General features: G+C 39.0%; 1 protein-coding gene across 4 annotated transcripts in view; it reads left to right on the top strand.

Annotated features, from left to right (window-relative positions):
• The window catches only part of znf469 (zinc finger protein 469), a 335,089-nt gene that overhangs the window by 237,601 nt on the left and 71,023 nt on the right, over positions 1-26,465 (top strand). The window contains exon 1 of one of the 4 annotated variants that reach the window (XM_028451159.1): positions 1,291-1,424. The exons of the other annotated variants lie outside the window; for them this stretch is intronic. The gene's annotated coding sequence lies outside the window, so the exon portion shown is untranslated. Of the gene's footprint in view, positions 1-1,290; positions 1,425-26,465 lie in introns of those variants that run through there. 4 annotated transcript variants of the gene reach the window in all.

Below are 26,465 nucleotides of genomic sequence, written 5' to 3'. Positions count from 1 at the left end.
TCCTGTATTAAAATCTTTCAGTACACTTAAGATTTATAACGTGAGTTTAACAGTTCCTGAAACCAGACCACATAGAAGCAGTTCAGACTCTAAGCTCCAAAGGGTTCCTTGAATTTTGAAGCGTGCGCTGTCTTAAACACACACACTCAGGCACGCGCAAAGTGCAACAATAGCAGGTGTGTCTTCCTCATCGGCTCAGCTGCACACTAGAGCTTGGCAGTGAGGTATCACGATAATCTGCAAAGCAACATTTTTACAAGAGAGAGACATTTGCTGATTCTGTTAGACTCAAGTTATGAGGACACAATTTAACCCTCATATTATCCTCAGATATCACTAACACGTTTTACCCTCAGGGTCAATATGACCCCAGGGATATTTGCCTGCAGAAAATGATTGTCAGAAAGTTGTTGACCAAGATTTGTGTCATGCACTTTTTTTTACATAAATAACCCCTTGATAGTGAAATCATGACCTGTTCTCTACCGCCACCAATTGGCCTTTCATCAAAATTTTTAATTGGGGGGGAATATTCATGACTCACAGTATTGATGTTGGTGACCCCCTCTTTCCTCTTGTAAACAAATGTATGTACTAATTTTTACCTCTTTTTGTGTAACACGTTTAGGGTTATTCACTATAGAAATTTCACTCACACCTACTCTACAGCAGTGATTCTCAACTTGTGGGTCACGGACCTGTACTGGGTTGGTCGTGGACAGCTGGTCAAAAGCTATTTTTGAAGAACTAAATTTGGCTGGTTGAATTAAAAAAAAGGGGGGTCAGGATTTAATGATCGTGGCAAATTTTGGGTCCCAAGGTGAGAGCAGTTGAGAACCCCTGCTTTAAAGTATCAACACTGCACCTGCAGGTGTAGGAGTGTAAAGTCACAGATGGGTCACACTCACACACACAGACAGACAAGTTTTACACAGCTAAAACAGCTTGGGGTCAAATTGACCCCCAGAGGAAAATCAATGTGTGCATTATATGTCCACACCATTGAAGAAATATCACCATAATAATAAAATAAAATATGATGCAAAAGAAGAATAAAAAAGTTGAATGATAAACAGTGAATGGGGTCAAATTGACCCCAATAGTAATAGGAGGGTTAAGTTTTAAAACCCTGATAAAAAGAGTTTTCTTTTGCTTTGAATAGCAAAGTGGAGAGAAAGTTAAACTGGGAGCATCTCCCATCAGTCTGGGCAGCACCCATTCGTTCCAGTATACCTCCCATGCCTCCTCCTTTAACCCCCAGCCTGGAGTTCACTGCAGTTGAGCATAACTAGTGCCACACGACGACTCCAGGTTGAGATGTGAGTGAAGGGAAAAGGGAGGCAGTGAGGAGAGTCTGACGCACACCTCCTCCTCACACTTTGGAGTTTGGAGTGGTGGCCGCGGCGTGCAGCTGAGAGAGAGAGGTGAGCCGCTGGAGGAAAACAATGCTGCTTCTTTCAGCTTCTCCATGTGTGCATGTATATTTGCCTGTCTTTATGAAAACACACGTCTGTAGCTGAGACCACTGTGCTCGTGACTGGGTTTGAATGAGAGCAATGAAAGAGCGCTTTGCGTTCAGCGTGTATATATGTTTGACAAGGATTTCCTTTCAATCGCTCGCCTCAGTGAAGGCTGCTATTCATATTTCAGTCTGTAAATCATCCCGGTGTCAGTGATCTTACTTTGAAGCTTGTGTGTCAGGTCGAGATCACACTTTGGTGTGTATGTGTGTGTGTGTGTGTGTGTGCGCATGAATCAGCCTGCACAAACAGTGGAAAAGAAGCCTATGTAATAGAAGTGCAATACCAATCAGTTTACAATTTGTTTTGTTGGAAAGTTGGTTTTATCTTGAAACATCCTAAACAACTAATTGTTACGCAGCTGTATAAATTTTTTTGAAGCAAATATTTGTGTTTGCAACAGACATCAAATGTGGAGACAAATGACAAACAGGAACAGATGCTGGAGCACATTTATTTTTGGTTGTGTTTACATGCATGCAGATTAAAAGATGCATTTTGAATATGGCTGCTGAAGTGAAACAGAGTTTACACAATGTTTTCTCCTGGTTTTTCTTCAGACTTATCTCCCCTTTCTCCTTCACATTGGTTTGTTTGTGCTGTGCGGTTAGCTGGGATTTAACTCATCTTAATTGTGGCAGCCCAGATTTTGGAGCTTCTAGGGTGTGGCCAGCGGCAAGGCTCAGGTACAGCAGATAAAAAAGGTCACTGTGGAATGTTTGAGATTCCTTTGCAATGCTTCCTTTGTGATTAAAAAATACTGCGTATACCAACCCTACCTGTGATTTCCTTGGCTCTCCCAGCTCTTCATTTCCCCTCCACACACCCAGTTTGTCCTCCCTGCCTTTGTTAGTGGAACCTGCTCAGTCATGCCAGTCCGCCTCCCTGTCCTAGCTTAACCACCTCACTCATTTAAAAGGTGGAAAATCACCCTCACCGCTGCCAGGTGTGGCATTCCCGCTGGAAGGGTAATGCCTTACTTTGCCAGGTGTGCCATCAGCTTAAGGAAATGATGGAGACAACAATATCACAGCATGTGCTGAGCTGCTGCTAAAACTGAGGAGTTGATTTGGGACTAATATCACGTATTGAACGTTGCTCAGATTTCAACTGAGAATGTACAAGATAATTAGTTTAAATTACTATGTTAAACTTTTCAAGGGAAACAGGAAGTTGACATGTGTGTGGGTGTGTTTCCGACAGACTAAGCTACCATGAACATAGCATAAAGAAATCAATGTGTATGTTGAGAAGGAAGTGCAGGTTGGACCTCAAATGTGGCCCTTGAAAGTTAAACATTCTTCCAGTTACAAGGCGTACATAAAATCTATTGTTCATTCAGAGTCGTTTTATGCAGATACGATCCAAATGACTTGATATGGAGAGTTTGAAATCTTCTTCTTTTCCCCACATATTTGTCAAAATGAAGAATGAGCTCTGTGAGGATGAGGAGCATTAAGGTATAGTGATAATTGCAGAGCAAAAATGTGAATTCTTAACCTTAATATCGTAAATTAAGGCAATGTATGCTTATTTTTGTCTAATAAGTTATTTGATCTTCCCTCTTCAATATGCTTTACCTGTTTTATAGGCCGATCAGCCAAATGTTCTTTTTTTATGTAAAATCAGGGATATATTACTTAAAACCAGTGCGCAAACCACCATCAAGCACCAGATATTGGCAGTTATCTAGATCATTGATCCTGATCATGGTACCATGAATATTTACACTTTAAAGGCTTGGAAGAAATTTATTTCACCATTAATAATGATACAATAGGTCCACATGTATGGGCATTCTCATTTTGTCAAAAAATTGCGATGAAATATGCAATCTGGATGAAACCTGGTGGAGTAATTAAGAAAACAACCTGCCATAACGGATTCAAATTTCATTACGTTTCGTTAATCGAGTCACCAGACTGGCTACACTGATTACACAACACAATAAGCACATTATGCACAACTATAACATCACATTTCACTCTCAAATTGAAGCAGTCAACTCTTCCCCACTACTCGCATTTTCCTACTCTGACTCCCTCTTCCCAGTTCCCTTCCCCTCACCTAGGTGTAACACTGCCCTTTCTTTTTATATTCTCCCTTTAATAAAGTGTTTCTTACCCTTCCTTACGGAGGACTGGCGATGGTCACAATTATGCAATAAAATTATTTATTTTTATTTTTATTTATTATTTATTTATTCAGTTTATTTCCGACATGGTTACATTCACTTTTTTTTTTTTTTTTTTTTCATGCCGAAAAAGGAAACGAGAGAAGCAGTTTGCTTATCTGGGTCCCGTCCCTTGTTTTACCATCGCAAATTTACATGGGTTTACATGTCTGTGGCGGGGTTCGATTTTCGTTCAAAAAGAAGAACCACGACCATCCATATGGCAAGTCGACTTTCATTTATTTTTCCAAAAATGGTGCCGGTGCTCAATATTTACAGTGGAACACAAATATTTACATCAAGAGAAAAAAAAAACACAACCTGGTCCCAGCTCTACTTCCAGCTGAGAGGCTTTCAGAAATGTTCAGGTACATTGCTCCCACATGCACCTCCAGAGAAAGACTGCCCTCTATGCAGCTTCCTACACTGCTTTTAACAGGTTAGCCCCTCCCATGGGTGTGGTTTAAATTAAACCAAAAACAATTATTAAGGGATACAAAAAAAAACAATATTCACATCCTTTTCAAATGATAACTGATTTTCTAATAAACAAATGCATTTTTCAAATCACATCCTAAATTAATCCTCATATAAATTCAAAAACAATTAAGACAAAATAACCCCTGATCACATGATCTCCCAACCTGCGCTACTGCCTTACATAATCCCTTAGTTAACTCCGCCCCGTTTTGTCCGTCAGCTGCTCAGAGACGTCATGTCACCGGTAAGTAGTTTCCGTGTGTGTGTGTGAGAATGTGTGAATGTTTGTGCAGCAGGTGAAGCCTAGAACAGTCAAGTGTGCACCCCTGGCTGACTCTAGCAACAGTTGGGGAAGAAGGAGATTAGTTAAATGCATGATGTGAGGAGAAATACGGAGGGGAGAAAGAGAATGTGTGTGACGTGTTTGTGTGTGTGTGTGTGTGCGCTGCTGCTCGGTTAGTGACTGCGCTGCTCCGTCACAATGTCTCTCTGGTCAAACATTCTTGAGTTGTTCTGAACAGTCCTTTTTTGTGTATTCTCATCTGTAGTCAGTGTTGTCTTTTTTTATTTATTTTTTTTTTATTCCTCCTCCTCTTTATCGTTGTTTGTGTTGGCCTTGTTCCCTGCCAGACGTTGTTAGCATTCCTCCAGTGCAAAAATAGTTCCTCTTTCGAAGGTGTTTGGAAGTTTTTTTCCCTTTTCATCCATAATGTCACCACTCGGGAATGTCTCTTTTGGACACTCAAGTTTGCAGCTTGTTTTGTCTCTACATCAAGGTTAATCCAGCTGTTGTTAGTTCTATTGGCAGTGTTGTATTTTCCACTGTTAGATTTAACTTGTATAAACACATTATTATATCTTAGTTCATAAGCAAGGTAGTAATTTCATTGTACAGGAAAACGTGTTTCTAACTGCACATATGACAATCAACACTTTGAATTTAAATTGAAATGTAATCCTTAATCACCCCACCACCTAGCAATTGAAATGAATAAATGACAGACCTTTTTTACTCTTGGTTTCCACATTTAATTCAGTCTCCGTAAAATAATCACAGTCTGAGTTTTATTTCCAGTGTTTATATAGATCTGGGTCCATATCCATGATTACCATCAGTAATGTTGTTGTTTAGGTGGATCCTTCGTATTTTCCCAAGTCTTCCATTGTTTTGATGAGGATTGGTTTTACGTTCTCTTCTCCCAGTGGTGTGATGTAAATTCTGCAGTTCCTTGTCCACGTTTTTAAAATCTTTCCTCCTTTTTTTATTTGGCGTGCCTTCCATGCGATGCTTGCATTTTTTTTTGTCAGGCTTTCATTAATAAAAACCTTAGTTTCCTTCAGCTTTCTTCCTTGCTTCAGTAGTTCCCCTTTGAATTTCATATCCGTGAAGGTTAATTTTACAGCTCTGTTATCATTTTTCTTTGGCAGGAGATGGCAGGAGTTGATGTTGTCAGGGTTCAGGACAATGTCCTTCGACTCCAGGTAGTCAATGACCTGTTGTTCAATCGATTTTGTTTCTTCGTCACTCGCGTAACTCCTGGGTTTTATCTTTAGGCCTGTGATGATGACATCTTTCTCTCTTTCCTTTTGTTCCAACTCTTCAACCCTGGCGTTCAACAATTTTATCTCTTCAGCATTTCTTTCATTCTTTTCTTTCAGTACTTTTGCTTCGCTTTGTAGGTTTTCCAGTGAGTTTTCCAGCATCTTTTTCAACGACTTTATCTCGGCAGATAGGTTTCGTAGACCCTCGCGCATCATCTCCTTGACCTCTTCCAAACCCGAATTGGGTTCTGAAGGGCCTCCCTGTGGTTTTTTCACCATTTTCCTTCAGTCTTGGGTCCAATTTTTCAGGCTGTTCAGCTGTAGCCAGCTGTAGCCAAGGTCGTGTTATCGGAGCGAATGAAAACATGTCTGCTCTCTCCAAAGTCCAGAGATATATCCAAAATACATTTATTTATTTAATTGCAATAACAAAACATGCATTGCTGTTGTAAAAAGATTACATTTCATGTAGTGTTGACCTTTGACACCATGTGCAGACAGGGCAAAAAAATAAAATAAATAAGTTTGGCCAATCACGAACCGAGATATGCGTTTTTTGAAATTTTGCCATTCATGTGAGATAGGGATTTTTGGATTGATAAAACTGATCCAGATTCATGATCTTGATCCGGATCCCCTCCAAAACTTAAGGTAGTCTTCCAACTTTGAAGGTCTATATTTGGTAAAAATCTTGCCAAAATCAGTTAAGTACTTTTGATATAGACTTGCTAACAGACAAACAAACAAGTAAACGCTGGTGAAAGCTATACACAAAATAATCTGCCTAAAAATACATTTTAAAACAAGTAAGTCAACAAAATCAGCAAATATTGCCTTAATTTAACATATTTCTTTAAACAGCGCTTCAGGTTTTTCAGGAGCACGTCATGGTACCAAAGACCTTTTACCTCACATTACCTCTCTCCTCCATCCACCCCCTTTCAGCACCTTTTCCTTCAGGCCACTTATTTTCTCTGTAGGTCTCCAGTCAGTCACAAGCTCTGAAGAGGACCACATTCTTATAACAGCATCATGTTCTGTTTCTTCCCTTCACTGTGCTTATACAATGATCCAATGCATAATGCAATGAACACACTGTTCTCTCATATCACAGCTTGGCCAGCTGCCATCTTGAGTTTGAAGAGTTTTTAATTTGAAAGGCAAGTCATTTTCCAAAAAAGAACTTGGCGCATATTGACCCAGTGCAGTTGTGTGTGTTTTTTATTGGTTTTTTTTACAGATTACAATTTGAATTATCCGATGCTTTTATTCAACACAAGCAGTTAGCGTTAAGAGACTTGCTCAACATCCCAGAGTGATGGCCCTGGTTGGACTCGAACCGGTGACCCTACGATTTCCCACCACATGCTACTTGTGTGTGCATGTAGAAATGTATGCATGGAGCAAAGTACACAGTGCATTCTCGCATGTTGGAAAGGCCAACGCATTGCAAGTCCTTACACGCCAGCTTGCATTTATCAATGCAGGCAGCAGTATGTCACCTCAGTGAGCAGTGAAAGATTGAAATAAATGCTGGAATAAAATATTTTTTTAAAAATGGGATTCATAGCAAGAGTAAAGACGCACAAATTAAGATTTGTCACTACTTTACAGAAACATTTTCAAGTTGGCTGTATTTAAGTTGACCAAATTTATCATAAGTGTTTAGTAAGAGATAAATATCAAAGAAAACATGTTTTCTTTTAAAACTTGTTGACTTTTAGGAGTCACAACCAAGTCAAGACCATTAAAACAACTTTTAGTTCTCTTTTAAATACATTTGACGGATAAAAACAAGGTGACTTTTAAAGCACAGCATGCAAAAAATCTCAAATCTTGACAAATGTATTCAACTAAATTCTTGCAAAAAGCAAATTCTTGTATGTATTTCAAAACCACCGACAAGTGCAGAATGATTTTAAACATCTGGAAATAAGATGTTTATTTGTTCAGGTGAATTAGGCTTAAAGTAAGTGCTCAGAGGTTTTTCTGATGAGAAATAAGATGTACGGATGTCCCAGTTTTTCCAGGTGTCTGACACATAAGCCACTGGAACAATCAGTGAGCTGATGCCAAATGTTTGAAGTCACAAAATAACATAAATTAATCAGGAACAGTTCCAAGTTCTTCTCCTTATATTCACATTACTGAAGTTGAAGAATTGCAGATCAGTGCTGGTCATGATGGAAAATCCCAACCAAGCCTGGCCTTGAGTATTACAGCACTAATGTTTTAGTTTTTAAGAACATTAAGATAAACTTCTAACCAAGCCACAATACTTTCTTGCTCTAATTCAGTAATGTCTCTCCACTTGTTGCCCAATTTTTGTATTATGCATCGCAGGAAATATACAGATTTTTGTCCAAATTTAACATTACTTCTCCAAAACAAATAAAAACAAGTCCCAGAAATTACTACATTTTATTTAGATTAATGCTTAATGTTATAGTGGACAACCATACATACATGCAAGTCTATAATTGGGCTAACACACAGACTCTAGTAGGCTGTCATTGCTGGACTGAGGAACCACTTTTAAAAATATAAGTTTTTTATTTAAAGGAAGCTCTAGAATAAACATACATTAACAATCAAACTCAGACTCATTGTTACATCTTAGCATCAACAAATGTATATCTATTGTTTAGCAGACTGCATACAAGGAAACTCTGTTGGGTAGTTTTTTTTTTTTGTAAACAAGCTTTAAATGCAGCTAACATTTTGCATAATAGATAAATTGTGTTTTCTAAAGAACAAAATCTAACCTGTGATTCATAGTGGGACTTCCTTAAAGAGCCAAGGGGCGTGGGCTTGGGGATAATAATGTTCTGACAAGAAAGATGATTTTTTTTTTTAGCTCCGCGTGAAGGCATTCAACTTTATGAACAAATTCCTTCCTGAAACCTGAGCCGATCCTCCTCTTGTTCGAGTTTATCTCTTCCACCACCACACCTGGTGGAGGAACCATTCCTCAGAGATCAAAGAGCCACTCAACAAGGATGCCAAGACGGCATCAAGCCAGTGTTTGGAATTAAGAACACACACAATGCACAAACCATGACTGCAGATTAGGGATGGGAATCGAAAACCCGGTTCTTTCTGAGGACTCCTGAGAATTCCTAGGAATCGTTTGTTTGCTTGCCTGTCAATTCCGCTTATCGGTTCCCCTTACGTCACAAATACGTGATGACGTCACGTTTTTATGGAGCAGCGCTCCGAGAAACGGACGCAGATTCACAGACACTGTGAACTTAAGCAGGCACTGGTCGCTCCATATTTAGGAGTAAGTGATGATTTGCACAGTTTTTTAGGCAGTTTAGACGGTGTTTCGGATGGTTTAGCTAGAGAACGTAGCAGTAGCCACGCTCTATCAATTCACTAATACACTGTGAACTTAGGTATAACATTTAGCATAGCATGCTTACGTCCAATGGTTTTCCTCTTGGGGAACACATAAAAACACGCTATGGGAACAGAAGCAGGGCTGCAATGTGATTTTGGGAAAGGGCGTGGCCTCCTCCTGCTTTACAGCGGAGTGAGACTGTGCTGCAATGTTTAGTCATTTGGGCTATAAAAGCCACAAAATGCTGACACTTTCAAGCTTATAGGTACTATAGGCTATCGGAAATGGAAAAATAAATAATTTATAATTATATCATAATTAAAACAAATAATAAAAATATCAATTCTCCCTTGGGTAGGCACTGCCTACCTTGCCTACCCTGACGGCACGTCACTGGGTCGAAAAAGAAAAAAAAGACAGATAATGCTAAAATTGCTGCTCGAAAGTTTGTTTACATCTACAGTTCAAACACTCTGTTGTTTGAATTTTCAGAAAAGTTTGCGCTTTGCATTGTGGGATGTGGAGTCCCTTAGACAGATGCAAAGAAGTGTTTTTACTTCATTCTTACTGTGACTGTTTCTTCTCCAGACAAGGAGGACAGTGATTGACTTGACAACATTTATGTTCTAGTTTATTCCCAGTATTCCCCGTGATATCTCCTCACTCCACCAGACATTCAATTTCAGCTGAATTTATATCTTTGCATGTAAACCCCCCAAAAAAACCCTCACTATTGTTTCACTGCAACTTTCAGTAAAAACACCGTAAATGTGTTAGGTAGACACTTAAGCAGAATTTGAAGTCTAAGAAAAAAGTAAAAGCACTTCCTTGCATCCTTCTACAGGACTCCATATCCCATAATCCAATGCAGCAAAATGTTCTGACAATGTCAATAAACCAATTGTTTACAGTGGAGATCAAAGCAATCTTTTGAGAGAAAACCATTTCACATCTTTTTTGATCAAATGATCTTCAGTCTATAGATTTATGATGCCCACTTGGCACACCTAGAGGCCAAGTTGTGTAATTATTCAAGGTGTGGACAGTAGGTGTTTTCTCCTGAAGATTAAGATTATTAGAGATTAAATTGGGCCTTTTGCCTTTATGATTTATTAAATTATGTATGTTTTTACATATGTGAAATTTGTCCTCTGCATTTAACCCATCCCTGAGGAGCAGTGAACAGCCATGTTGCGGCGCCTGGGGAGCAGTTAGTGGTTTAGGGACTTGCTCAACATCCCGCAGCGATGGCCCGGGTGAGATTCTAACCAGCAAACCTCCGATTACAAGCCCAGCGTCCTTAACCACTAGGCCGCCACTCCCCAAGGGGTACCTTTGTACTCAGGAATGCACTGACCTCTTGTGTAGATCTAACACACTTATTTTTCATGGCTGTGGTTTCATAAGATAAACCTGCCCGTGGAAAAGGAGATAGCGATGTTTCTCACTAAGAGCGCTTTCAGACTTCTTGCAGGGGCAACTACCGTGCCCAGACAGGGTCCGTACGGTGCGCATGAATAGCACACGATGCGCCGTGCTGTCTACACAATGACTTATTTTTCAGGAACAGGCCTACAACAGTGCAGGGAGCAAAATGCTACTCTGGAGAACAAGCACTGAGTTTAAAACGCAATATCATCTCAGACAACTTTCAATGACAGAACTATTAGATCTTCCAAATCATGTTGCAAAGAGTAAGCTTTGCAATAAAGGTTTGCTCTCTTTTCCATTTGCAGTTGAACACAGACAGAACAGTATTTATATGCCATGTGACAACCAACCTCCCGTAATAAAGATTGTGCCGTTTTTTTAAGGGGGCAATCCACCGAATGTTGGACTCTGTAAAGCATCATCTCTGGTCTTACAATGTGTTGCAAATAACTGTAACCCAGACAGACACCTATAAACGAAGCTTATGAGGCTGCAATTTAAGGGACATTGAAAACAGCAGTCTTTAAAAAGAAAACATTACTTAGGGCAGGTTCTACCGACGCCTTTGGAAAGTGATAGCAGAAGAATTTAGGGGGACATTCGTCCTTCCAGGAGTTACCCAACGTTACTTTTGACAGTAACTAGTACTCTAACGCAGTTACTGTTACAATATGATGCGTTTGTCCGTTACTTTACTAGCTGCTGTGTACTTCTTGTTTACAGTGGTGCTACATATTTTTGCAAGATGCCGTGCCAACCTCAGTAAAACAGAAGAAGAAGAAGCATTGTCGGCGTGTCTCTGTTTACTATAATGTGTGCTAATCATGGAGAGTCAATGCGAGAGCAAAACAAGCTTCTCAAAGTGGAAATACATGCATTATGTTACCAATCTGCCTCCAAAAGATACATGCACATGCAGCTCTAAGCTAACCCTGCATTGGTGTATGCACTAGATGTGAGGGAAGCCCCTCCAATGAAACAACAGAGGCTAGATTTTAACCGGACTGTTAGCCAGGGACAGATCAGCAAAGCTTATTGCACGGTATGTCGTTAAAAATATGCAGCCTGTTGCTATTGTGGAGTCACTGCTTTCAGCAGCTCGATAGCCTGATACCATGTCCTATGCATTACATTGTGTAGCTCAGAAAAATGCAGTGATTTTTTTTTTTCCCATACTTATTTTTATCAGCATATACAACAGCAGAATCTGCACTTGGAATACACACAGCTTTCTTCACATATGTTAAGGTGCAAGTCTAAAGTTGTGCTAAGGTTGAAAACTTGCTGAGTTTTAATTTGGGAGGAGCTGTTTTGTGCTTTATATGCACATCATTTATGATTGTTTTATAGCAGTTTTTGCAAAGCAGAGTTTGTAAAAATGTGTTCTGAATGTTAATTCAGATTGCTATCATTTATTTATTTCAGAAGGCTTTTTGTGTTATGTTGTGCACGTTGTTGCTAGTTTTTGTACTTGGCTGTAAGGGGACATTCTAAGGGTTAACACAACCATTTTTATGATGCTGAAGCCACTTTAACGTCTGATCTATGATTCTGAATAATAATCAAGTTGTTTTGTGTAATTTATTTCAGAATTCCTTGTAACATTTTCAGTTTCTGCTGGTCTCAGGTAATAAACTGGCATTGAAAAAAGTACTTTGTGTTTCAGTCAGATTGGTGTTTGTAAAGACTAACACGTCACTGTCACCGTACCAGCCTGATTTAAGGCCTCCACCATCATCCCTGTTCCAAAGAATCCTCCCACCCCAATCACCACCTCTATAAAGACAATATTACCTGCTGCACTGTATACGTATGTACTGTATATATATATTTATCCTTTATCCTATCACCACATCCATAAAGTCAATATTACTGTATCTATCTGTTATTTATCCCTTATCATTTACATTTATCATTATTATTATTATTATTATTATTGCTGGTTTTGTGTTTTGTTTTTTGTTCCGCGCACCAACTACTAAGTCAAATTCCCCGGCAAACAAATCTTTTCTAATTTCTGATTTCTAATACTGAGCAGAGTTTAGTACTGTGAATGCAAATGATTAGAAACTGTGGGGTTGGATACAATACAATTTAATTTATCAGAGGTTTAATCCAAAGCAATGTTAATACAGGAGCAGTTGGGGTAGGAGGGATTCAAACCACTGACCCTTTGATTACAAGCCAGCTTCCTTAACCACTATTCCTCCACCACAGAGTTGATCAACGGTGGATTATTTTCTGATACAGCACTGATATGAAGGTGTACGGACAGAAATGATCAAAAAATTTAAAAAAATTTTTAATTCTATGTAACTTAAAAGTTACTTTCTCCAGTAACTCTTTAGTTTTTGGTGTTTCAGTGATCAAAATAGTAACTGAGTTACTTTGTGAATGAAGTAACTAGTTAAGTTTTTTTCAGTAACGAGCACAACACTGCCATCCAGTTAGAAATTTATAAAAACAGACACAAAAATCAAAGTGAAGGATTAGCATCACACCGTCTAAGACAAGACATCTGTTTTTCCTTAATGCCAACTTAACAGTACAGACTTTAATGCATTGTGCCAATATGGGATTTGTTTTTCTGGTTTTGGAGTTCAGATTTCTAATAGTCTGAGTGACTTCATCAGGATTATTCAAACAATTTTGTTCTTTTAATGCTCTTCCATCATATTAAATAAATGTGGCAGAAACAGACCTAAATTGAGCTGGCCATGGTATATAATTGCTTTCTTTCTTGACAAATATGACTTAGTTTTCTTTCCATGCCTATATCAGTGCTTGTGTAAATGTGTGGGTGTGTGTAAATGTGTAATTGTGGTCACACGTGTGTGGCTGTGTTTGTGTGTCTGTGTGTCTGTGTGCCTGGGTTTGTCACAACAGTAAAAGTCCTCAACTGCCTGTGGTAGCAGCTTTGTGGTCTCATGGACTAGATGAACTCCAGGGTTAGATGCCCATGCATGCACATACACACAAACACAAACACAAATGCAAACATACACAGGATTTCAGAACACCTTGAGGTTTTTCCTCATGGCAACACAGGGAGTGTGCCAAAAAAACACACAGCTGTACATTCCCAGACTCTGAGAAAGGAATTAGATCTGAATAGTTGCATCGGTAGGCGGTAGCTGTGTGATCATCTGATTGCATTGGAGTGTTTTTCCGTGTCTGCACATAAATATTGTCTATTGAACTCATGCCAACCTAAAGTTTGAGGGTGTTTAGGAAATAACACACGGGCATATTTTCTAAAGGTAAAAAATTGAACGCTCTAGGATTCATTTGCTCAGATAGCCCACCTCTTTTGGACGGTGTGAACACGCAAATGAAGTCTAGAGTGGATCAAGCACCAAATTCTAGAGCAGATGTTTCTGTCGGTCTCTGCACTTTTCCAATCCAAGTCTAAAGTTATCATCAGCGCCGTGAACACAATCGCTCTTGGAGCGGATCAAACACAGGAAGTATCTGTGATGACGTATAGCGTGCGTCATTGTGGGTAATCAGGAGAACTGGCGACGGCGTAAAACAGGAAATTAAAACCACCAAAAGGACAGCAACTTGTTGCTGCTCCATTGTTGAATGTTGTAAAAGAACAAACAGAGGAGGAAAAAGTACTTACTTTGACCCATAGATGAGAGCTTCATCTTCAGGTTTCTGTTTCTCTGCTTAGAGAAGTCTCTACTCCAGTCAGTGGTGAGCTCATGCAACTGCACCAGAGGCTGTTTGCAGCGGATCAGAAGTTGTGCTCTAAACGCAAACCAAGCCAAACCAAGGTGATGAAATTATCACCTGTCCTAGGACCATTCTGACCGCTTTGACAAATATAGCATGCACAATCAAATTGATCAAACCTGGAATTGTTTGCTGTGCCTGTTTATGCGTAGAAATTTAGCAGCTTCCACAGGCAGGTGGTAACTGAAAAACAAAGATTGCTGCAGTGACTGTTGCAAGGAGAAGACGCAGGGAAGACCAAACACAACTTTTAAATAATGCATGTTTGATGCTTGAGTCAACATTTTTGGTAAAGATGTTCAATATAAGCTTTTTGCCAATACCCGGACAGGGTAGGGTTTAAGGTCAGGTGGGCAGAGTTCATGGAGACTGCAGGAGACATGCAAGAGGCCTGGCAAAGTCAATGAATAAGCACTACAGGCCTCTGGTGAGACAGTTTACAGATGCGGTGTGTCAACTGCTGGAGTAGTAAGAGAGGGCAGGGAAGAAACCTCTGGCAGGATAGGCAAAGGTGCATCGACCACAGGTAATGCAGGCAGCTTGTAGGCAAAGGTGAAGATGCGTCAAACCTCATGCGGGACAGATGAAGCAGCGACAAGGGCGGGGACCTGGCATAAGCAGAGACATATGCAGCTTGGTACAGGGTATCTTCTACTTAACAAAATCTTGGAAGGCGGATGCCTGTCAGTCAGGAACGTTCGTCAGTTAATACCATTCAAACCTATCCTTGTATAACCTTGTATTTTCTTAATCGCTAGATTTTTCATTTAGGTACTCATTGATGTACTGGAACCATCTTTTCCTCAGTCTCCCAGTTGGTCTACCACCTTACACTGTGCCGTTGTAGGCCATGAAAATGGAATGCTCTGGTGGTCTTCTTTGTAAGTGTCTGAACCATCTGATTTCACTGTTCTTAATCTTATTAGTGATTGGTATAACCTTCATCCTTTTACTAAGGTCAACAGTGAGGATTTTGTAAATAGTTACACTATTTAACATATGGATTACTTTCATATATGTTTCTGTTATCTTCTTTATGTTGTTTTTGTTGATTTCCCATGTTTCACTACCATAAAGCAGGATAGGGTGCAGCATTCCTGTGTGTATACGCTTTTTGGCTTTTCCTGGTATATGTCTGTCTTAGAGAAGCTTATGGAAGAATCCCAGGATTTGCAAAAACTTCTTGATTCTTTCATTGATCTCTAAGTCTATCAGTTAATTTTCAGACAGCAGGGTGTTGAGATACCTAAGCATTCCTACTTGTTTTGTCCTGGTACCTCCAAGTCTAATATCAGTTGTTATTTGTTATTAGTGTGCTGGTGTGGGCTCTACAGAGCTAAACTAGGAGCCAGTAGGTACAGGGAGCCAGACTGGGAGCTAGCTCACACTGGAAAACACGACTGACAGCTAGCAGGGACAAGAGAACCATATTTATTACAGAATTTAAAGCGACAAAGTACAAAATGAAGAAAAAACAAAGACACTGACATCACAGATGCTACAGATGACCCAACAAACACAAAGACTTGGAGGGTGATGCTGTCAGCACATTTTTCATTCAGACTAATTCAGAACTACGCTGCAGATGCTTCCAGTGATATTTTGATTGTGTTTTATAACTTAATGAGTATTTGTATCTCTTAGCAGCTCTCTTATTAACATTAAAAACAGCCAAACGGTGGTAAATTTCACTGTTGAGGATGAAAGTCAGATTGGAAAAATGAAAACACTGCAGCATAAAATGAATTTGTGTAGACCGAAGCTCTGAGCAAAGAAGCATGATGCCACCATCTGTTAGCCACATGCACACCCCACAGCTGTAACATAAATCTCAACCATGCTCAGCAATGCACAGCTACATTCCCAAGGCTAAACGTGCACTGGCTAGCTGAATCAACAGAATTGTGCATGTATCTTACAGATACAGGCCGCAGCTTTAATGCACAGTTAATAAGGGTTCAAATGATGCATCATCGAATTGGAAACCTGAGTGATTTAAATGACCAAGTACGAAATGTACAGCACAAGTTATTAATAGCGGTTAAAGTTGATCTATTTATGGATTTTAAACTTTTTAAAATATGCTATTGGGCCTGCACTCTCATGCAGTACATTTGCTAGCAATTGATTGAAATCTGCTGGAAAAATGCTGTGGCTGCGGCTAGGTTGATTCAGAAGTTGTTTATAAAAGAAGAGTTCTTCTGTTCTTCTGGTGTGGTCTCTTGGCCTTTCACTACACTAGCAACAGTGGATGTGCAAATACACAGGGCACGCTCACACAAACACACAGTTACAGGTCACTGGGGTTAATGGCAAGCTCAAGCAGGGGAATGTGTGGATGAGCCGGGTGTTGCTCTGCTGTTAAGACGTGCTGGACACTTGCAAAGTTGATTCTTCCCACCGTCCACGTTCTGAGCTGTTGCTCAGCTATAACGATGATGTGTGCTTTGGGCCTGGTCAGTTTGAAAAACATATGGCAACGTGGAAATAAAAAGGTTAAAAGTGCAAAGATGCTGCTGTGTTAGAAACTGGTTGACGCGCCCGAAGACTCTGAAACGGTTTTGTTTCTGTTTCTATTTTTAAAATAAAAATAAATAATAATAATAAAACTTTTTCTATGTACACAAAAGGCCTATTTCTCTCAAATTTCTCTCAATCTGTGTAAGTGAACACTTCTTCTTTGCCAAGATAATGCATCCACCTCACATGTGGCATGTCAAGCTCCTGATTAGACAGCAATGATTGCACAGGTGACCATGAATTAAATATTGTTTTTTATATCATAAGCCATCTCCAAAGGAGTTCTTGAGAGTTTGGCAGTTAATCCAACCGGCCTCACAACAGCAGATCACACCTTCACATCCAGCATCTTCAACTCCAAGACACTGGGACAGCTGCTGTAAAGAGCCAACGTTTCGGGCACTAATCATCCTCAGCAGGGTCTTAATTTGGTAAAAGATCACATTCGATTGCGTTTGACACTTTAGAGTCTTCATGAATAAATCCCGTTTTTTTACTGCCCTGGGCAGCAGGCCGACAGTGTGTGTGGCTTTGTGTGGATCAGCAGTTTTGCTGATGTCAACATTGTGAATTGAATGGCCCATGATGGAGGTGGGGTTATGGTAAAGGTTTGGGCGGCAGTGGCTTAGTCCGTAGGGACATGGGTTGGGAACCGGAGGGTTGCCGGTTTAAGTCCCGGGGTGGACCAAAAAAAAACGAAAGTTAGTGGTAGCTGGAGAGGTGCCAGGTCACTTCTCGAGCACTGCCGAGGTGCCCTTGAGCAAGGCACCAATCCCCAACATTTCTCCCTTCATTGTAAAGTGACTTTTAGTACCCAGAAAAGCGCTATATAGAATTGATGTATAATAATAATAATAAGAAGAAGAATTGGTATGTACAGGTGCATGTTATGGACAATTAACATTGCACAGAGATACTGAGACAAGTTCCTGAGGCCCACTGTTGTGCAGTATACCAATGACTATCACCTCAAGTTGCAGCTGGATAAAGCACAGCCTCATGTTGCAAAGATCTGTACACAGTTCTTACCTGGCCAACATACTCACTGGGCATGTCACCCATTGAGCGTGTTTGGGACGTTCCACTTCCTGCCAACTTGGCACATCCATTGAAGAGGAGTGGACCAACATTTCACAGACCACAATCAACAACCTGGTTAACTCGATGGTCACACCAGATACCGACTGGTTTTCTGATCCCCTGACACTTACACTCCACCAAAACATGACATTTGTGGCAAGCCTAGAACCCGCCTGTGCAATAATCATGCTCTTATCAGCAACTTGAGGAAGGAGAATGTAGATCTCACAGATGTTGATGGTGCATGTTAATTTTGTTTCTGCTTTTGTTTTGTTTGTTTTAATTTTTTTTTCAGTTTTTCTTAATAGCTTGATTTTAGTATTTATTTGTATTGTCCATTTAGTTTATTTTATTGGATTTTGCATTTGTTAATGGTGAAGAATTGTGGTAGGGCTTGATGAGCCTAGGCTTCTACCTATGTCTTGTCAAACGAGTCAAAGGTGTATTATTTTGAAATGCACTTTTTTTATTTTATAGAGATTTGCTTATTCAGTTTCATCTATTTTTTTTTAATCATTTGTTTGAAATAAATAAATAACGAAATATGTCACTTGTGAGGTGGATGGATTATCTTGACAAAGAACAAGCGCTCACTCACTAAATTCAAAATAATAATAAATGAAAATAAGAAAAAAACATTTACACATACATGTACAGTATACACATATTACGACAGTTCACAACATGTGTATATATATATATATATATATACATATATGTATGTCTCTGTGTAATTTAAACACATTTGTAAACAATATTTGAGAAAAATATGCCTTTTGTGTTGATAGAACAAGTTTTAGATCTTTGAGTTAAGTTCATTAAAAATGAGAGTAAAAACAAAAGTGTCACATTTGTGGTTTTGTTGAGCATAATTTTAAAAGGGCAGCAGTGCTCAAAATAATAAGCATATCTTCTTCACAGAGTGAGGGTTTCTAGATGACCTGTGAACTTCTCTCCCTCTTTGCTTGTAAAAGAAACTAAAGAGTGTTGGAAAAAAGCAGCTCGCCAGATTTGATCATACCTCGTCACAATATGAAAACAGAATAGAATTACATTGTAGTGTAAGTGGTACATTTTGCGGCTAGCACTACAATATGTTTTAATATTTTCCATGTGTTTTGTTACATAAACATCTTTTGTTTAGTGCTTATAAAGAAAACTTGGTCCTATTATGTTACAGATTTATGATATGTAGAATACATTTAGCCTTTATGGTTAGATTTAATGGTACTTCACATAAAAAACATAGTTCTGCTGTTAAAAAATGAGCAGAATGAGTCACCATTAATGGTATGCTAAACCCAAATAACAAAGACAGCTCAACTGAAAGACTATTTAATGCAAACTTTCCTATTAGGAATGAGTGGAGATTTAGAAGCTGCTCCTGCAATAAAAAGCACTTTAAACGATCGCTTGTAGAGGTTGACATGTTTGACAAACTGTGACGTCAAGTAAGTGATCCATTCACTAAACTCCAACTGGTTTGATGAAATTAAAGTGATCCGATGGTTCCCATCGTTTGAAGGCGTCTGTCTTGTTACCTGGTTAGTGCAACGTCAAAATCCATCTACAGTAATGTCATAACGGCCAAGGAACTGGATGACACATAACCAAGCTAATGCTATTATGCCAGAGTACGCGTGAGATGACATCAACATGATGAACGCTGATTGGATGAAATCTCCAAAATGACGATAATCGCCACATATGAAGGAAATAGGAATATTACCTGTGAAAGCTAAATATCAATTGATATAAATGATTCCAAAGACATTTCTGACACAAATGAGTAAAAACGTTTTATTAAGACACCTTCAGCAGAGGGCTGCCACCTCTGAACCTGGTTCTGCTGGAGATTTCTTCCCATTAAAAAGGAGTTTTCACTTACTGTAGCTGATGTATGTTCATGTGGAATTGTTGGGTTTTTCCTTAAACATTACAAACATTACGCTACAAGATGACTATTATGGTAATTGATGCTATATAAATAAGGTTGAATTGAATTGAATTGGGCCGATCATCTGAAGTGTGTTGTTGTTTGCAGTTTGATCACAGGGGGGCCACAGATTTAGAATGGAAAAAACATCACTGTGCCCTAGTTTGCACTTCCACCTATAACTGATTTTATGTAAAGCACCCAAGCTGACACCCAAGCAATAAATGACAGATATAAGTTTCTAATCCTTGCTGCAAAATTCCTATTTTTGTAATAGGATTTGCAAAAATCCTATTGCCACAAAAAATTGGTGTAATTAATGTAATTTAGAGACATTTTTTGGGGGGGGGATCGTGAGAAATTGCAGGATTTTGGAAAATTGAGAGTTATTTGCAATTAAATATTATTGCAGTCATGTGATATAAGAATGGAAAAATTGCACATCCCTGCACATATTGTGGAAATTGTGAATATAGAGGGACTGAGTTGAGATGTCTTCCCTGTAGTTTTTACTTCATCCTGGGGGCCGAATCGGATGCTCTTAAGGGCCAGATTTGACATTTCAGTTTGACATATATGCTGATCAGTGCCCGTCATACCCAGAATATCCAGTATTAGTATTACAGTCATGTAATGCAGCAGATGGTCAATGAGGAAGGCATTAGAAGTGCAGCTGCAGTGTTAGGAACTCTTGTTGTTTTCACTGAATGAAGATCAGCAGAGTTGGATGCAGTGTGGGCAAACAGCCATGAGGTCTTGCTTTGTGGGGCTAACACAGTCACTCAGTACGGTTACTTCAGGATAAAGAAACCATATAGTAATCACTACCCTGGAGACTTACTGTAGCTCTACATCCATCATCAGTAATTCATCATGCTTCTTCAATGAGGCCACGAGGAGCACAGCCAAAGTGGCAGCCTGCCTCATCCACTCCATATGAAATAAATAATGAAACATCCTTCAGAGCACAACTGAAGTCAATGGGGAATCTTTCACGGGAACGTTGGATTAGAAGGATTGTTCTTGTAACTTTTGGAAGGCAGAAGCTTTATCCCGAATATTCCAAGAACATTTGCAAGAGCCAGCCAATAAAAGAATGCTCCTGCCCCTAACCAGACTCTCAGGCTATCTTTGATTTGTTCATCATAGCTTTATATTAGGGCTGACGTAAGTTATTGTTTTAATAGTTGAGTAATTTATCCATTAGAGCGATTAATCAAATAATCATATTTGTATTTCATGATATGATTCTATATCTAACAGATTTATGTGACACAAAACCCCCTCGAGCTGTTTTTGTAGTACAAAACAAATAAACAAACAAATCTAAAGAAATAATTTCAAATATATTTATTTATTTTAACCTTTATTTAAACAGGAGAGTCTCATTGAGATAAATAATCCTTAACCTGTGAGACCACCGCTGCCCTTTTAAAAAGGCAATACTAAATAAATAATAAAAGCCTAATAAGCAGCATTAATTCACAGTGTTTTGCCAAACAGTGCATTTGGAACCAGATTGATGTAAAACAAAACTGTACTCTCAAAGTTCAACAATAAATAATAAAATAGTGTATTTAACTTAAAAAGTAAGACAATAAATTAAATGTTTTTTTTATTTAGCCGTAGTAATGTATTGCTTGTTTTAATGCAAGTTAGGGGCGTGTCCATCTATACAATAATTCAATCACAAGTACAGCTTCCTTTAAACATCGAGCAAAATAACGGAACATTACTGTGTAAGTGATATTCATAATTATTTCTATGTGGTTATTCATATTTATGGAATTTAAATGAATGTTTTATCAACATATAATATAAAACATGTTTTATTTGTTCTTAATTATTGTAACTGAAAAGACTACCAAGATGACTCACTCTAATGCGCCATAATTAAACACAGAAAGATTGTCATTAGTTACGTTTTTGCCACAAGAGTCTCCAGGGATTGGATTTTTTATCCCAAACTGTCTTTTTTGAGAGAAAGAGGAACTACAACCACAGGTGTTACCCTGGTTGACGAAGACCTTGATGTAAACCCAAGTCTGGACGACAGTGTGTTGGAGGGTTTCTGTCTGTGGTGACTGTTAAAACACATGGTGGCACGTGGTGCATTCTGATGATAGGATCACATGTTCAGTCAGCTGCAGTGAGGCAGTAACAGCTGTGAACTTCTCAAACTTGGCTTCTGATACTCTTGCCAAGTCAGCTGGAGTAACGTGTTTCCAGAATGATACAGTGGAGTCCATTAGACATAAGGCAGATAAATAAATAAATTAAAAAAACAAAGAATACCAAGCACTCATGTGGCTGCCTCACAAAAGGGTGGAACTTCTATGTTTTCTTCCCTAGCACTACGTTCCTCATTTCACTTCTTCCTTTCATCCCCCGCCAGATGTTTTTTGGACATGCATGATGTAAAGAAAAAATGCAGGAAGAAGAAAAAAGGACCGATCTGAAGGAACATGGCTCATATTAATCTGAAAATATTGCTTTACCTCATCTGAATTAAATTACTGGTCTGAACCGACTGTCCTTACAGTCGGCAGAGCAGAACCGGCAACACAGATGCGGAGGAAGAAGTCGGCGGATCTGTCACTGACCACAGTGAGCTCTGTTGCGATCCTAGCTGTTTTTTATGCAGTGGATCAAAATTGTTTCTTTGTTATTATTGAGTTTAGAAGTTCTTTACTCAGAAGAAGTGTGTCTGGAGGAAAATCAGACTTTTAGTATTATGAGTGTTGCTCATTGTACATGACAGCCAGTAAACAGGGTTGTTGGAGCAATAGAAGATTGCTTGTAATTTTCGATAAGAAAAAAATGATTTGGATGTTGGATCGTAACTCCCTAAGTCTGGTGGTAGGATCCCAGCACTCGTTGCTGGAGGAAATGAAAAGCTATAGTCTAAAGGCGTAAAGCTTGTTAAAGCCTGCCAAGGCTTGTGGTTTCTTTAGGTAAAGACTAGCAGCAGGTCTTTGAGAAGTATTTTGTAATTGTAATACACGTGTGAGTGAACACTAGCTGTCTATCATTTCTTACCTGGAGAGCAAACAAAAAACACTTTTACCCACATCTCTCTGTTAAAAAAAAGGTGCTTATGAAGTGATGCATTGCACAACCGTTGAAATGACACAGAACCACAAAGCTATTGTTGCTATAATAGCACAGCTTGACATTTGATTGACCCCTTTTCTTAATGTGGTTCTGTTACACAGAAAAGCCAAACCCAATTAGAGCATTTCATCTCTAAAAAAAAAGAGAGAAATAGAGAGAGAAAGAGAGACTGAATTATCCTTAATTATCCTTGCATGTGCAACAGAGAGCTGTTGTAATATCACGAGGCGACCACAATCCTGTCAGGTTTTAAATGTATCCCTGCCTACCCAGCTGAAACTGATCAGCTGTTCAGAAACCTCCAAAACCTGCATGACTCAGTTTATTCATGCATTAAAGTAACAATGGACATTCAAGTTCTCCTTTAAAACTTCAATCGATTTTATAAAGAAAATAAATTACTGTAATTGAAGGACAGATTGTAAGGCAAGGCAAGTCAAGGCACATTTGTTTATATAGCACATTTCATACACAAGGCAATTTAATGTGCTTTACATGATTATGTTGTTTCCCAAATGCCATTTGGGCAAAGAATATTGCCAAACAACAAGTGCATATGAAAGAGACTGTGTGCATCTTATAAGTGTATTTGGCATAATCATCATGTTTTAAATTGCATCAGGCTTTAGGTTTTTGTTTCAGTTTCTCATTCTTGATTCTGCTTCAAGTGCAACAGAACTATTAGCTGTTGACCACAGCATCTAACCAGCAGTTACATTGGTATAGTTGGTATAACTGCAGTCTCTGATTAATTTGTTGGTATTTTTACCATCATATTTCCACCAGTGTTAATATCTTTGTCTGTTAGCAGGATTACGTCAAAAGTATTTAACAAATATGTTAACAAGACTTTAACCGAAGATAGACCTCATGCCAGGGAAGAATTCATTACATTTTTGAGGTGATCTGGATCAATATTGTGATTCTAAGTTCAAAAGTTCATATCCTGGTGTGTAGTTGACTGATCTTTATGCAGTTTTACTTAGTTATGTCAGGTTAGTTCCTTAATTATGGCACCAGGTTTCAATCCAGATCAGATTCGGGTTAGCATTTCATTGCAATTTTTCCAAATGTGCCCACATTTTGACCTGTATCGTTATAAGTATGAATGTTCTCCTTTGCGTTTTGCCACCCATTCCTCCAGGTGGCAAGTGATACTGGTCATTGGTGCTGGACAAAGAGACATGTACTTTCTAATGGAAATCTGTGCAACATGGTTTTGCCTTAAAGCTTTGTGTGGATTGACCTCTGACCTCAGGAAACCAATCCCCGTGGGATAGGGAACTGCTCCTCCAACAGGCCAACTCATGGGCGGCAAAGTGGTTTTATATGCAGACTGGCATTATCTACATCTACTGCTCAACTCAAAGGACAGGGCCGCTAAATATACCCTGTGAGGCCTTCACAGGCTCCTTTGGCTTTGCAGATGCGGCCACTACTTGGGACTAAGTCCAATGACATGGCAGCCGACCTCCACAGAAAGTATTTTTAAGGTCAATTACAGGGTACAGGTCCTTTAGATGGCCGACTTGTGTTGAGGAGGCCTCATATTAAAAGATTATGTTGAGAAAGACCGTTTATGAAGGGTAAATGTGCCTTAGCTTACCCTTGCACTCATTGTTACCACACTGAGACTGTGTGCTCCTTGACAAAAAATAATATGGATGCGGGAGCCCATTCCAGACCCTGCAATCAGAACAGCTCAGCTGGAGTTTCAGTTCTTGCTATTGAGCGTGTGAAAGTTCAGAGAGGCGACGCTTTGCATTGTTGCCCTCATGGTAAAAGGGGACTTGTAGCTGGAGGCTTGCCGGTTCCAATCTGCCATGGGTTATTACTGTGGGCCATTGATGGCGGACTGTAACCCAAACTCTTCTTCTCCATCTTCTTTTTCTTCATCTTCTTCTTTTTTTGTGTTCTTCTTTGTCTTCTCCATCTTCTTGTTGATCTTTGTCTTCTTCTTCGTTGTCTTCTTCTTTTCTTTTTCATCTTTATCTTCTTCTTTTTTTGTGTTCTTCTTTGTCTTCTCCATCTTCTTGTTGATCTTTGTCTTCTTCTTCGTTGTCTTCTTCTTTTCTTTTTCATCTTTATCTTCTTCTTCCTCTTTTTCATCTGCGTCTTCTTCATTTTCATCTTCTTGTTCTTCTTCATCTTTGACTTCTTTCCTCTTCTCCGTCTTCTTTTTTTATCTTCTTCTTTGTCTTCTTCTTCTTCCTCTTTTTCGTCTCCGTCATAATTTTCATCTTCTTGTTCTTCATTATCTTTGACTTATTTTGTCTTCTTCATCTTGTCTTTTTCATCTGTCTTCTTCTTCTTCATCTATATCATCTTCATCTTTGTCTTCTTTGTCTTCTTTTCCGTTGTCTTCTTCTTTTTCTGCGTCTTCTTTAATTTTATCTTCTTGTTCATCATCTTTGTCTTCTTTTTCTCCGTCTTCATCTCCGTCTCCCTTTTCTTCATCTCATCTAATGGCTTAAATTCAGTGAAAATAATGAGTGGGTTACTTTATGTAATATTATTTATGTACTAAAACGCACACAAGCTGATGAGAACAACTACTTGATAGTATGAAATGTATTGCCAACTTAAATACGTATTTTAACTTCACAGATAAAAAGGAGAAAAAAAGAGTGCTACACAATCTTGTACAGACACAGACAGATCATAAACACAGAATAATAAACCGCCGTTGGTCCTCATTAGGAGCTTATCTCAGTTTTTCCATACTTCTCACACACACAGGCTCACAAGCCTCATTCTCTCTGCATGGGCCACACACGCAGACTCACACATCTAACCAACTTCTAATATAAATGAACATCCAGCGAGATGATTTTTTGTGTCTTTTCATGATTCATTCCTGCTTGGCTCTGCTCAGTCATAAATACAGGCTTGTCAGACTGTGTTCTACCCCACAGAGAGGGGAGTGGTGCGAGGTACAGTAGACACCATTCACATCTCTGTGTGTTTGGAGGGCCTAAGGAAGGGTTGGTGTTGGTGGCTTTGGTCTCCCTAAAGAGTGAGGTATTGATGGGACAACAGTGAGGTGGAGGATTGAAAGGCACACTTGTGCAGATGAGGGTCAGGCATCTCTGTGTTTGCAGTGCTGTGGCTCTGCTAGGGGTCAATGGGACCTCTATTCATTATTCGTCTTTATTTCAATCCAGGCATTTAGATTCAACTTAATAAAGAAAACCAGAACTTAAAGCTGAACTCTAAAGTGCTTTACGGCATTTAACTAAATCACTAAATCATTTTAGTTTCAGACATAAATGACATTTTGAAGCAGTTACCCTTCAATTATTTCAATTTTAAACCGTCTGGCTCAGCTCAGCATAGTAATTATCATGGTTTCACTGTGAGCATGATCAGAAAATAAAAGTTATATTTTTCCAAACTTTTAGTTTTTCTGCCAAAAACGCAATTTATTCTGCAGTTATTATCAGAGGTAAAAGTAATGGATTACAAGTACTCACATTACTGTATTTGAGTTGCTTTTATTGGTACTAGTAATTTTACTTGTACTTCAATATGTTTTAAAATAAATTAAGATCCAATTTTGCAAGATTTGGTCTCTTCCTTTTTAGGTTT

Source organism: Gouania willdenowi, chromosome 6, assembly GCF_900634775.1.
Source record: "Gouania willdenowi chromosome 6, fGouWil2.1, whole genome shotgun sequence".
Taxonomy (NCBI): domain Eukaryota; kingdom Metazoa; phylum Chordata; class Actinopteri; order Blenniiformes; family Gobiesocidae; genus Gouania; species Gouania willdenowi.
Note: the sequence above shows the minus strand (reverse complement) of the source record. Positions and strands in the feature narration are given on the sequence as shown.